Here is a 14,878-nt window from a genome sequence, read left to right as displayed (position 1 = left end):
GCCCCGGCCCCAGGCGCGGAGTCTCTCCCCGGGGGCTGGGAAGGGCCCTGCCAGGCGGCTCTCTCCGAAGGGGCAGGGGAAGCGGCTGCGGCGGGGCGCCCGCTTGGCTCTCAAGGGAAGCCCGGGCCGAGCTCGGAACGGCAGCGGCCGCGGCTCTTCCTCATGCCGGGACGGCTCCGCGTGGCTCCTAGTTGCGGCCACCGGTTCTCCCGGGCCCTGGCTCCCCCCGCGCTCGGTACCGCCCGCCCGGGCCGCTGCTCCCGGAGCCGTGAGGGGAAAACTTTGTGCCGGCTCCTCCGCTCACAACCGGGCCTGGCCTGCCCGCCTGGCTCCGGCTCTTAAAGGGGCCGCAGCGCCCTGAGCCACTGGCTGCAGGGCCTGCGGCACCACGGCAACCGAGTCCCCAGCGCGGGTCACACACCGTACACCTCCCCACCCAGCTACACCTCTCACAGCTACATCCCGCACCGCACACAGATCACACACAGTACACCTCACACCCCGCACAGCTACACCTCACACAGCTACATCCCGCACCCCACACAGATCACACACAGTACACCTCACACCCCGCACAGCTACACCTCACACAGCTACATCCCACACCCCACACAGATCACACACAGTACACCTCACACCCCGCACAGCTACACCTCACACAGCTACATCCCGCACCCCACACAGATCACACACAGTACACCTCACACCCCGCACAGCTACACCTCACACAGATCACACACAGTACACCTCACACCCCGCACAGCTACACCTCACACAGCTACATCCCGCACCGCACACAGATCACACACAGTACACCTCACACCCCGCACAGCTACACCTCACACAGCTACATCCCGCACTCCACACAGATCACACACAGTACACCTCACACCCCGCACAGCTACACCTCACACAGCTACATCCCGCACCCCACACAGATCACACACAGTACACCTCACACCCCGCACAGCTACACCTCACACAGCTACATCCCGCACCCCACACAGATCACACACAGTACACCTCACACCCCGCACAGCTACACCTCACACAGCTACATCCCGCACCCCACACAGATCACACACAGTACACCTCACACCCCGCACAGCTTCACCTCACACAGCTACACTTCACATCCCGCAGAACAGCTACATCTCACACAGCTACATCCCAACCGATCACACACAGTACACCTCACACCCCGCACTCCTCACACCCTGCACAGCTACACCTCACACAGCAACACCCCGCAGCACAGATCACACACAGCTACACCTCACACCCCGCACAGCTACACCTCACACCGCTACACCCCGCACCCCACACAGCTACACCCCGCAGCACAGATCACATACAGTTACACCTCACACCCCACAGCTATATCTCTCACCCCGCACAGATCACATACAGCTACACCTCACACCCCGCAGCACAGCTACACCTCACACAGCTACATCCCGCACCCCACACAGATCACACAGTACACCTCACACCCCGCACAGCTACACCTCACACAGATCACACACAGTACACCTCACACCCCGCACAGCTACACCTCACACCCCGCAGCACAGCTACACCTCACACAGCTACATCCCGCACCGATCACACACAGTACACCTCACACCCCGCACACCTCACACCCTGCACAGCTACACCTCACACAGCTACACCCCGCAGCACAGATCACACACAGCTACACCTCACACCCCGCACAGCTACACCTCACACCCCGCACAGCTACACCCCGCAGCACAGATCACATACAGTTACACCTCACACAGCTGCACCCCGCAGCACAGATCACACACAGCTACACCCCACACAGCTAAACCCTGCACAGCTACTCCCTATCGCACAGATCACACACAGCTACACCTCACACCCCACACAGCCACACCCCACATTCCGCACAGTTACACCCCGCACAGCTTCACCCCACCTAACAGATCACACACAGCTACACATCAAACCTGCACAGTTACACCTCACACCAACAAAGAGCTGTTCATACCGGCACTTGTCATTGGCAAAACTTTTGTTTTTCCGGGGTGTGTTTTTTTAACACCTCTGAAAGACAAAAGTTTTGTCGTTCAGTTGCCAGTGTAGACATAGCCTAAGTCAAGATAGTGGGTGACTTACATCAGCGGGAGCACCATTGCAGGGTAGAAACTGACAGAGTTAGGTTGACTTAAGGCAGCTTATGTCAACCTGACTCGGTAGTGTAGACCAGGCATTATTGTTTTAATGGTTATAAAATTTAACTTTTTGAATCTCAGTGTCTACTGTCATAAAATAATGATCCACGCCCCATCATTTTCCATAACTATGAAAATTTAGCTCTATAAAAAAATTAAAATATTTAAAACCCATTATGTTGCATATCTGTGAAAATGTAAAATAATAAGTGCTTAAAAATAAACAGATATTTTCCACCGACATTATTTTTTGCAAAAATGAAGTCTGCCAGTCTAACTCCACAGCATATACCAGAAACATCATACTACTTACGGCACACCATAACACACCACATAGCTTAGCAAACCATAACAAAGATACCAGGAAACACCACAATACATAAAACATTGTACATACCACAGCACCAAAATATGCATCATACACATTAAACACACACAATACAACACAAGGGAACTATAAGCACAGCTATGCAAAAGTAAACCCCTTATCAACTCAAATTACAGTCTCAAAATGCAATCCGTGTTCTCAGATTGCTCAAAATTTGTTTAATCTATCCTGAACCAAATTACAGTATCAGGTGGAAATCACAATGAAACCAGGCCAAAACTATTTGATTTTGAGATTCAAAGAAACTCAAAGTGAAACTTTGGTATGAAGTGATGGTGGTAAAGCCGCACGAACTCAGGCAACAGACACAAAGAAAAGACAGACAAAGTGGGTGAGGTAATATCTTTTATTGGACCAACTTTTGTCTCTTTTCACCAACAGAAGTTGGTCCAATAAAATATATTACCTCACCCACCTTGTCTCTCTAATATCCTGGGATCAACACGACTACAACACTGCATATAACAAACAAAAGAGTCACACAAATTCCTTGTGAACTGAAACTACCGGGTTTTGCAAAACTCTCTTTATTAAATCTGGAAGTGTCTGCCACAAGACAGTGGCATTTTAGAACTTGAAAACAAAGACAAATCATTTAAAACCACCACTGAAAAAATAGTAGTACTGATGTTGCAAGCTTTGTAAATGTGTGAGCATGAACAATCAGGCCCAATATTTACAGGAATGATAATTGTTACAGGAATGATCAAAGTCCTCTCATTGGGGAAATTGATTACCTGGAAAAAGTTATTCATCCAAGCTGCACCTAAGGATTCCAAACCATCCAGCACCTATGGATCAGATACACATTTGACACCCAGAGCTTAAAAATCTGTAGAAGGGGACTGGGTGGTAATTATGGCACAGGGAGTCACTGTTAACCTTTTGCCGTTTGTTTAGGTTTTTTAAAAAGCTAAACTAGATGAAGTTTTAATTTAGGGTATGTCTACACTGGCAGAGTTACATCGCCGGCAGTTACAACATCACTCAGAGAGTGCTGCAGGGAAACCGCTGTTGTGTGTTCACACTTCCAGCTGCCTGCGCAATAGTGTGTTCACACTTGCGGCACTTGCAGCAGTATTTGGAGCGGTGTTCATGCTCTCTATGGTTCTCCAGGCGCTTGTGGATCACTGTGGGCGTTTCACAGACATTAACACAGGCTGGTCCAGAAAGGTGCATGACGCACACATCTTTCGGAACACTGGCCTGTTCAGGAAGCTGGAAGCAGGTACTTTATTCCTGGATCAGAAGATCACCGGAGGGGAAGTCAAAATGCCCATTGGGATCCTGGGAGACCCTGTCCACCCCTTAATGCCATAGCTTATGAAGCCATACACGGGGCACCTTGACAGCAGCAAGGAGCAGTTCAACAACAAGCTGAGCAAGTGCAGAATGACTGTTGAGTGTACTTTTGGCCATTTAAAGGCCTGCTGGTGCTGCCTATATGGGAGGCTGGCCCTGGCTGATGACAATATTCCTATGCTTATAGCCGCATGCAGTATGCTCCATAATATTTGTGAAGGGAAGGGTGAAAGCTTCACTCAGGGCTGGACCACTGAGGCTCAGCACCTGGAGGCTGAATTTGAACAGCCAGAGACCAGGGCTATTAGAGGAGCGCAGCGCAGGGCACAGGCGCCAACTTTCCTTGGCACCGGTGGGTGCTCGCACCCCCCCCAGCCCCATCCCAACTCCACCCCCTCCCTGCCCCTATTGGACCCTTCCCCAAATCCCCAGCCCCACCTCTTCCATGAGCGTGCCGCGTTCCTCCTCCTCCCCCTCCCTCCCACCGCTTGCCGCGCAAAACAGCTGTTTCGGGGCGCAAGCACTGGGAGGGAGGGGGGAGAAGCAGGACGCAGCGGCGCGCTCAGGGGAGGAGGCGGAGCAGAGGCGAAGGTGAGCTGGGGCAGGGAGCTGGTGGTGGGTGCAGAGCACCCACCAATTTTTCCCTGTGGGTGCTCCAGCCCCGAAGCACCCACGGAGTCAGCGCCTATGGCGCAGGGCCATAAGGATCAGGGATGCCTTGAGACAGCAATTTAAAGCTGAAATTCACTAATATTTGTTGCTATGCTCTGGATTGCAGTGCTTGTAACGCTAGGAGGTGATTGTGATTGGTGCAGACAATGCACTATGAAGAATATTAAGAAAATTGCCTGTTGCTTTACAGGGCTCTGTTTGCTTTCAATTAATGGAATAAAGATTGCTTGCAAACCAAAACAATTATTTTATTAAAAAACAACAACTGGAGGAGAGAGAAAAACAAAAAAACACCTCAGCACTGAGGGGGATGGGCGAAGGGAGGAGGTGGGGTCCCGGGACAGTTAAAGTTTTGTGTATGTCCAGATATCATATCCATCCTTCTCCTTTGGAGTACAGTGCAGTGGGTACTGTACTTCAGCAGGGCTAAACTGCAGAGGGACGGGTGTTGAGTGCAGTGGATAGTGGGAGTCCGCAGGGCTGGACTGTGACGGGGCAGGAGTGGAATGCAGCGGGTACAGACTGGAGCCAGGAGGTTGGTAAGAGTGTGTTGGCGGTGTCTGGGGGGCGCATGGGAAAGAGTTTTGCGACAGCAGCTGCAGGGGAGAGCAGGCGCAGAGCTGCTCGGTTTGTAGTGCTAGTAGCTCCTGGAGCCTAAAAGATGCTCTTTGGCTTTGTTCTGGCGTGCCGTGTTCTTTTTTCAATCCCTCTTCTCGCTGTCCTGCCACTCCTTCAATTCTTGTTTTTCGGCTGGGGAGTGCATCATGACATCACACAGAAAGTCCTCTTTCATTCTTCGTGGCCGCTTTCTCATTCTGCGCAGCCGTTCAGCTGGCGATAACGAAGAGGGAAGCTGGGCTCCCACGATCATATCTGTGAAGCCAAAATGCAACATTTTACAGAAGCAGTGTTGTTTGCAACACACAGACCACTGACTTAAAACATAGCCACTATCCACATACCTGTCACTAACTGGCTGACCCCAGGCAAGCACACATGAGCCACAAGACCCCAAAAATGGTGAGTAACCGCAGGGGCAGGGGAAATCAGTGTTCCAGGACCGTACTGTACACTGGGCATGTGGCTCTTGGGGAGAGCCAGCACTGAGGTGGGGCCTTATAATCATTCCTGTCCCCATATTTTCCACAAGTTGTGTTCATTATGGAAGATATCTCGCTGCTGAGGGGGAGCAGGGAATCAAGGGAGGGTCTTCTCCAAGACTGTGGCTTCCACCCTGGCCCTTATGCATCTCGCCTGTGTGCAGCAATGGTTCCCCCCGAGTGACAGCAGAGTGGTGTGGGAAAGTTACCCTTAATGGGGCAAGAAACAAAGCAGCTCTACCAAAGAACCTGCGGCAGCAGATTGCCCAGTATCTCCATGAGAGTTTTGTGGAGATCTCTGAGGCAGATTCCCGTGAAGTGAGGGAGTCAATCAACACCCTGTTCCACCGCTCAGACTAGGCATGTGGTGGTACGCGCATCATACAGACACAAGCCTGCTTTCTGCAACCCTCCTGCCCCCAACAACTCGCTTCTGTGATTCCCAAAATCAAAGCAACTTACCAGGGGCCTCCTCTCCTGTTTGTGCTTCACCAAGCTCCGACTGCAGTGGCTGGCTAGCCTCCGCCGGGGTAGAGAAGTGCTCCTGGCTGCATACAACTCTGACCTCCGAGTCATCCTCTGCCTCTGTGTCCACATCCTCATCCAAGATTTCCTCCTCCTGGCTCGGTCCACTCTTGACTGGCACATGAGCCACCGAAGTATCCACAGTGGCCTTTGCAGTGGAGGTGGGGTCGCCACCGAGTGTCGTGTCCAGCTCTTTGTAGAACTGGCAGCTCATGGGCGCAGCACTGGAACAGCGGTTTGCCTCCCGCACCTTGTGGTAGGTGTTCCGCAGCTCCTTCACTTTGACCCTGCACTGCAGTGTGTCCTGGTCATGGCACCTTTCTGTCATGCATCGTGAAATCTGTCCGTAGGTATCAATTCCTACGGCTGGAGCGCAGCTGGGACTGGAAAGCCTCCACTCCCCAAATACCGATGAGGTCCAGCAGCTCGGCATTGCTCCAAGCGGGGGATCGCCTGCTGCGCGGAGCAAGCATGGTCACCTGGAAAGATGCGTTGCAACCACTGCACACGTCACCGGGCAAACAGGAAGGGGACTTTCAGAATTCCCAAGGAATTTAAGGGGTGGGGCTCATGGTTGGTCACCTGTGGGCAGGGCAATAGAGTTCAAACTGATGACCAGAGAGGCGAGAACAGGCATTGTGGGACACCTCCTGGAGGTCAATTGCAGTGCTGTAATCAACCAGGGTGACTACACTGGCACCACAGTGCTGTAGCCCCGGCACAGAAAGCTGTACACCTCTCACCAGGGTGTTTTTTTTACAGCACTGTAATTGCGCAGTTTCTGCGCACTAAGTGGCTTGGCAGTGTGTGCAGCTCGGGAGTTACACTGCAGAAAGCTGCTTTACTGCGCAGAAACTTGCCAGTGTAGACAACGCCTAAATCATTAGACTGGAATGGTTTCTCTTAGGGTATGTCTACACTATGAGAGTAGTTCGATTTGACTTAAATCGAATTTGTGGAACCGATATTACAAAGTTGAACGTGTGTATCCACACTAAGGACAGTAATTCGACTTTGTGAGTCCACACTAACGGGGCAAGCGTCGACATTGGAAGCGGTGCACTGTGGGCAGCTATCCCACAGTTCCCACAGTCCCCGCTGCCCATTGGAATTCTGGGTCGAGCCCCCAATGCCTGCTGGGGAAAAAAATGTGTCGAGGATGGTTTTGGGTAACTGTCGTCATCCAACCGTCACTCCCACCCTCCCTCCCTGAAAGCGCCGGCGGGCAATCAGTTCGCACACTTTTCTGGTGAGTGATAGCATGGACGCCACAGCACTGCGAGCATGGAGCCCGCTGCGATCATTGCTGCAGTTATGGCCGTTGTCAACACCTCGCACCTTATCATCCACCTTTTCCAGAGGCAGATGCTGAGAAATCGGGCGAGGAGGCTACGGCAGCGCGGTGAGGACATTAAGTCTGAGAGGGGCACAGACCTCTCACAAAGCACGGGACCCCGCGCCGTGAACATCATGGTGGCAATGGGTCATGTTGGTGCTGTGGAATGGCGATTCTGGGCCCGGGAAACAAGCACGGACTGGTGGGACTGCATAGTGCTGCAGGTCTGGGATGAATCACAGTGGCTGCGAAACTTTCGGATGCGGAAGGGAACTTTCCCGGAACTTTGTGAGTTGCTGTCCCCTGCCCTGAAGCGCAAGGACACCCGGATGCGAGCAGCCCTGACTGTCCAGAAGCGAGTGGCCATAGCCCTCTGGAAGCTTGCAACACCAGACAGCTACCGGTCAGTCGCGACCACTTTGGCATGGGCAAATCTACCGTGGGGGTTGCTGTAATGCAAGTAGCCAACGCAATCGTTGAGCTACTGCTGTCAAAGGTAGTGACCCTTGGAAACGTGCAGGTGATCATAGATGGCTTCGCCGCGATGGGATTCCCAAACTGCGGTGGGGCTATAGATGGAACTCACATCCCTATCCTGGGACCGGACCACCAGGCCAGCCAGTACATTAACCGAAAGGGCTACTTTTCAATGGTGCTGCAAGCACTGGTGGACCATAGGGGACGTTTTACAAACATCAACGTCGGATGGCCGGGCAAGGTTCATGATGCTCGTGTTTTCAGGAACTCTGGTCTGTTTAGACGGCTGCAGGAAGGTATTTACTTCCCGGACCACAAAATAACTGTTGGGGATGTGCAGATGTCTACAGTGATCCTCGGGGACCCAGCCTACCCGCTAATGCCCTGGCTCATGAAGCCCTATACAGGCGCCCTGGACAGTGAAAAAGAACTCTTCAACTACCGGCTGAGCAAGTGCAGAATGGTGGTGGAGTGTGCTTTTGGACGTCTCAAGGGGAGATGGAGAAGCTTACTGACTCGCTCTGATCTCAGCTAAACCAATATCCCCATTGTTATTGCAGCTTGCTGTGTGCTCCACAATCTGTGTGAGAGCAAGGGGGAGACCTTTATGGCGGGGTGGGAGGTTGAGGCAAATAGCCTGGCTGCTGATTACACCCAGCCAGACAGCCGTGCGATTAGAAGAGCCCAGCAGGACGCGCTGTGCATCCGGGAGGCTTTGAAAGCTAGGTTCCACAGTGAGCAGGGTAACCTGTGACTATTACGTTTGTTTAAAGAGAAGCTGAACCTGCCCCCATTTCTTTACCCAGTTAATGTTGACTGTCCTCTCCAGTTACATACCCCCTTCACCCCGTTCTCCCCCTTCCAACACACGTTTAAAAATAAAAGAAATGGAACTTTGTTAATGAACACAGTTTTCTTTATTACGGATTTCGCGGTAAAGTGTTGAAACTGGGACGCAGACTGTGGTGGGGAGCGGGCGTAGTGATGGAAAGAACGCTTCTAAACTCGAGGAATGACAGGCTCCTGCTCCTAGAGCGGTCCGCAGTGGTGGACTGGTTGTTTCAATGGAGCCTGCCACCCCTCCTTTTCGGGACTCTGTGTGTGGGGGCTATGTGACTTTGTGGCGGGGGAGGACGGTTACAGATCCCCTGCTGCGTGGCTCTGTCATCCAGGATAAGGACCGCTGCATAAGATCTCTAACCGCCCTCCCCCGCCACAAAGTCACATAGCCCCCCCCACACCGAACATGAAAACCACCTCCCAGACTGACCAGGGTGCCTAGTGACTGCAATGTGTGTGTGACCTTCTGCTGAACCTGCCCCCGTGTCTGTACCCTGGTAAAGGTGACTGTCCTCTCCAATTACCAACCCCCTTCCCCCCCTTCAAACACACTCTCCTCTAAAAGAACATGACGGAAACAGTAATTAACAGAAATGTATTTTTTATTAGCAACTACACAGTTAGGGGATGAAACTGGGACGGGGGCTTGGGTGAGGCGGGAAGGAAAGGACTTATCAAATTTTGGGGAATGAGAGCCTTCTGGTACTTGAGCAGTCTGCAGGGGTGGAGTGACAGTTTTCACGGCCCCTGCCGCCTTTTGGGTGAGGGGGGTATGGGACTTTGTGGCGGGGGAGGGCGGTTAGAGATAGACTGCAGCGGGGCTCTGTCCTCCTGCCTCCGGTCCTGCAGAACATCCACAAGGCGCCGGAGCGTGTCTGTTTGCTCCCTCATTAGTCCAAGCAGCGTTTGAGTCGCCTGCTGGTCTTCCTGCCGCCACCTCTCCTCCCGTTCGCTGTGTGATTGCTGGTATTGCGACATGTTCTCCCTCCACTGGGTCTGCTGGGCCGCCTCGGCTCGGGAGCAGCCCATAAGTTCTGAGAACATGTCGTCCCGTGTCCTTTTCTTTCTCCGCCTAACCTGTGCCAGCCTCTGGGAGGGGGATGCCGGGGTAGGTCGGGAGACAGTCGCAGCTGTGGGATGGGAAAAAGGGAGTGAATTCCTCACAAAGATAAATTTTTGTGAACAATGAACATAGTCTTTCTCTGTGAACAAGACCATGCACAGCACATATCACATGCGCACTCAGGACAAGGTCGAATTTTCGGCCTTCGCATTCAGTGCCTGGGGTCTTGCAGTGGAGATCAGACAAGCGGGGCAGGACAGCGGAATTCGGGTAGCAGGCTGACATGGTAAGCTGTAGACTTTTGGCTGCTTAAAACTTAAATTATAGCAGTGCCCTCCTTTCACGTTCAAAGCAATGCTCCTACCGTTGGCCAGTTCCTGCTGCCGGCAATCCGGCAAGCATGAACTCTGCCCCGTCCCACCCCCTCGCGGCTGTCCCCGGGAAAGATCCCTGTATGCTGCCCCTCTCCCGCCTCCACCGCGTGGCTGTAAACCGCTGGTTACAGTTATGTAAAGGAACAGGCAAGCAGTCCCAATAGTAACATTCCCCTAATTCAAATCAGGTCACCATGAGCGACATCACTCTGCTGAGGATTTCGGAGACAGAGAAAGACCGCATGCTGCGTGAAAGCCAGCAAAAACCAGGGCCGTATGCCGCCATGCTCTGCAAGGCAATGATCCCAGAGTACTTGATGATAACCTGGCACGGAAAAGTTTCCTACCACGGAGGACACAATAAGGCCGCTCTCCCCAGGAACCTCATGCAAAGGCTTTCCAATTACCTCCAGGAGAGCTTCGTGGAGATGTCCCATGAGGATTTCAGCTCTATCCCCGGACATATAGACCTTATTTTCCAGTAGCTGCACTTGCAAGGACTAAACAGTAGAGCGCCTAGGGCAAACTAATCATGATAAACCGGACATTGTTAGATTCTTTTGCAGTAGTTGCACTGCCAAGGACTAAAATGTTAAGCGCCTAGGGCAAACTAATCATGAAAAACCCATTGTTAATATTCCTGTTCTGTTCAAAATAAATGTTTACATGTTTAAAACACTTACCGACTGATCCTTCCCCTGATTCAGGGTCCGGGTTAATGCCTGGGGAGGGTTGGTAGGGGATCTCTGTGAGGATGATGAAGAGATCCTGGCTGTCGGGGAAATCAGCGTTGTAAGCGCTGTCGACTGCCTCGTCCTCCTCATCTCCTTCCTCATCTTCCCCGTCCGCTAACATCTCTGAAGAAGTGGCCGTCGACAATATCCCATCCTCAGAGTCCATGGTCAGTGGTGGGGTAGCGGTGGCGGCCGCACCTAGAATGGAATGCAGTGCCTCGTAGAAACAGCATGTATGGGGCTGAGATCCGGAACGTCCGTTTGACTCTTTGGTCTTCTGGTACCCTCGTCTCAGCTCCTTGATTTTCACGCGGCACTGCGTTGCATCCCGGCTGTATCCTCTCTCTGTCATGGCTTTTGAGATCTTCTCGTAGATCTTTGCATTCCGTCTTTTCGATCGCAGCTCCGAAAGCACGGACTCATCGCCCCACACAGCTATCAGATCCAAGAGTTCCCGATCAGTCCATGCTGGGGCCCTCTTTCTATTCTGAGATTGCATGGTCACCTCTGCTGGAGAGCTCTGCATCGTTGCCAGTGCTGCTGAGCTCGCCACGATGTCCAAACAGGAAATGAGATTCAAACTGCCCAGACAGGAAAAGGAATTCAAATTTTCCCGGGGCTTTTCCTGTGTGGCTGGTCAGAGCATCCGAGCTCGGACTGCTGTCCAGAGCGTCAACAGAGTGGTGCACTGTGGGATAGCTCCCGGAGCTATTAGGGTCGAATTCCATCCACACCTACCCTAATTCGACATGGCCATGTCGAATTTAGCACTACTTCCCTCGTTGGGGAGGAGTACAGAAATCGAATTTAAGAGACCTCTATGTCGAACTAAATAGCTTCGTTGTGTGGATGGGTGCAGGGTTAATTCGATTTAACGCTGCTAAATTCGACATAACCTCCTAGTGTAGACCACGCCTTAGCTTGGACAATAAAAGTCAATGAAGTCAGTTTCACTTGCAGGTTCCCAGTGCCGCAATGTTTGCATTGTAACAAATAAACATTCTTCTGCAGTGTTTTTTGTTTTTGCAAAAGTGTTTCAGGGGAATTCAAAAATAATTGGGGAAACATTCTGTTGTTGCTGCATTTTATAAGGCTAATGTTTTACAAAATTTAAACTTGGGTCAAATTTAAAGTGGACGGTGTCCCTTTAAAATAATAATTTGCTATGTACTGGCAAAAAGCAAGTTAATAGTTGTGATACAATCCTTATAACAGTTGTGACCAAATTCTCTGCTGATCTAATTCCACTGATGTCAATGGAATTAGGACAGTAGAGAATCTGGCCTTTTATATCTAGATAGTTCAAGAACCTGAAAAATGTCTGTGATTGAAATATACAGTACTATATGAATGGCAATACCAAGGTAGAATAGTCTGAGCCAGACTAAGGGTATGTCTACACTACGAAATTAGGTCGAATTTATAGAAGCTGGTTTTATAGAAATTGGTTGTATACAGCCGATTGTGTGTGTCCCCACATAAAATGCTCTAAGTGCATTAAGTCGGCGGACCGCGTCCACAGTACCGAGGCTAGCGTCGACTTCCGGAGCGTTGCACTGTGGGTAGCTATCCCACAGTTCCCGCAGTCTCCGCCGCCCATTGGAATTCTGGGTTGAGATCCCAATACCTGAATGATGCAAAACAGTGTCGCGTGGGGTTCTGGGTACATGTCATCAGGCACCTCCCCCTCCGTCAGAGCAACGGCAGACAATCGATTCGCGCCTTTTTACCTGGGTTACCTGTGCAGACAACATACCACGCCAAGCATGGAGCCCGCTCAGCTCAGCTCAGCTCACCGTCACCATATGTCATCTGGGTGCCGGCAGACGTGGTACTGCATTGCTACACAGCAGCAGCTAATTGCCTTTTGGAAGTAGACGGTGCAGTATGACTGGTAGCCTTCATCGGCGATCTGGGTGCTGGCAGACGTGGGGTTGCATTGCTACACAGCAGCAGCCCCTTGCCTTTTGGTAGAAGATGGTGTATTACGACTGGTATCCGTCGTCGTCGTACTGCAGTGGCTGAAACTCCGTATGTCCCCCAGTCGCTGCCTTCCCAATGACGATGATGGCTATCAGTCGTAGTACGCTATTTTCTGCCAAGCGCCCAGTATTTTCTGCCAAGCACCCAGAAGATGCCGAGGGCTATCAGTCATGCTGCACCGTCGTCTGCCAGCTTAAGATGTAAAAAATAGATTTGTTCTTTATTCATTTGCTTCCCCCTCCCTCCGTCAAATCAACGGCCTGCTAAACCCAGGGTTTTGAGTTCAATCTTTGGGGGGGCCATTCTGTGTGACAGTTGTTTGTGTTTCTCCCTGATGCACAGCCACCTTTGTTGATTTTAATTCCCTGTACCTGTACGCCATGTCGTCACTCGCCCCTCCCTCCCTCCGTCAGATACTAGTTTCGCGCCTTTTTTCAGACCAGACGCCATAGCACTGGGATCATGGAGCCCGCTCAGATCACCGCGGCAATTATGAGCACTATGAACACCACGCGCATTGTCCTGGAGTATATGCAGAGCCAGGACATGCCAAAGCAAAACCAGGACCAGCCGAGGAGGTGATTGCAGCGCGGCGACGAGAGTGATGAGGAAATTGACATGGACATAGACCTCTCACAAGGCACAGGCCCCAGCAATGTGCAAATCATGGTGTTACTGGGGCAGGTTCATGCCGTGGAATGCCGATTCTGGGCCCGGGAAACAAGCACAGACTGGTGGGACCGCATCGTGTTGCAGGTGTGGGACGATTCCCAGTGGCTGCGAAACTTTCGCATGCGTAAGGGCACTTTCATGGAACTTTGTGACTTGCTTTCCCCTGCCCTGAAGCGCCAGAATACCAGGATGAGAGCAGCCCTCACAGTTGAGAAGCGAGTGGTGATAGCCCTGTGGAAGCTTGCAACGCCAGACAGCTACCGATCAGTCGGGAATCAATTTGGAGTGGGCAAATCTACTGTGGGGGCTGCTGTGATCCAAGTTGCCAGGGCAATCAAAGACCTGCTGATATCAAGGGTAGTGACTCTGGGAAACGTGCAGGCCATAGTGGATGGCTTTGCTGCAATGGGATTCCCAAACTGTGGTGGGGCGATAGACGGAACCCATATCCCTATCTTGTCACCGGAGCACCAAGCCACCGAGTACACAAACTGCAAGGGGTACTTTTCAATGCTGCTGCAAGCCCTGGTGGATCACAAGGGACGTTTCACCAACATCAACGTGGGATGGCCGGGAAAGGTACATGATGCTCGCATCTTCAGGCACTCTGGTCTGTTTCGAAAGCTGGAGGAAGGGACTTTCTTCCCGGACCAGAAACTAACCGTTGGGGATGTTGAAATGCCTATCGTGATCCTTGGGGACCCAGCCTACCCCTTAATGCCATGGCTCATGAAGCCGTACACAGGCAGCCTGGACAGTAGTCAGGACCTGTTCAACTACAGGCTGAGCAAGTGCCGAATGGTGGTGGAATGTGCATTTGGACGTTTAAAAGCGCGCTGGCGCAGCTTACTGACTCGCTCAGACCTCGGCAAAAAGAATATCCCCATTGTTATTGCTGCTTGCTGTGCACTCCACAACATCTGTGAGAGTAAGGGGGAGACATTTATGGCGGGGTGGGAGGTTGAGGCAAATCGCCTGCCCGCTGATTACGTGCAGCCAGACACCAGGGCGGTTAGAAGAGCACAGCAGGGCGCGGTGCACATCAGAGAAGCTTTGAAAACGAGTTTTGTGACTGGCCAGGCTACAGTGTGAAACTTCTGTTTGTTTCTCCTTGATGAACCCTCCGCCCCCCCCCCACCCGGTTCACTCTACTTCCCTGTAAACCAACCACCCCACCCTCCCCTCCCCCCTTCGAGCACCGCTTGCAGAGGCAA

Source organism: Emys orbicularis, chromosome 11 (genome assembly GCF_028017835.1).
Source record: "Emys orbicularis isolate rEmyOrb1 chromosome 11, rEmyOrb1.hap1, whole genome shotgun sequence".
Classification (NCBI taxonomy): Eukaryota; Metazoa; Chordata; order Testudines; family Emydidae; genus Emys; species Emys orbicularis.
The sequence above is the reverse complement of the archived record's forward strand: the minus strand, read 5'-3'. Positions refer to the sequence as shown.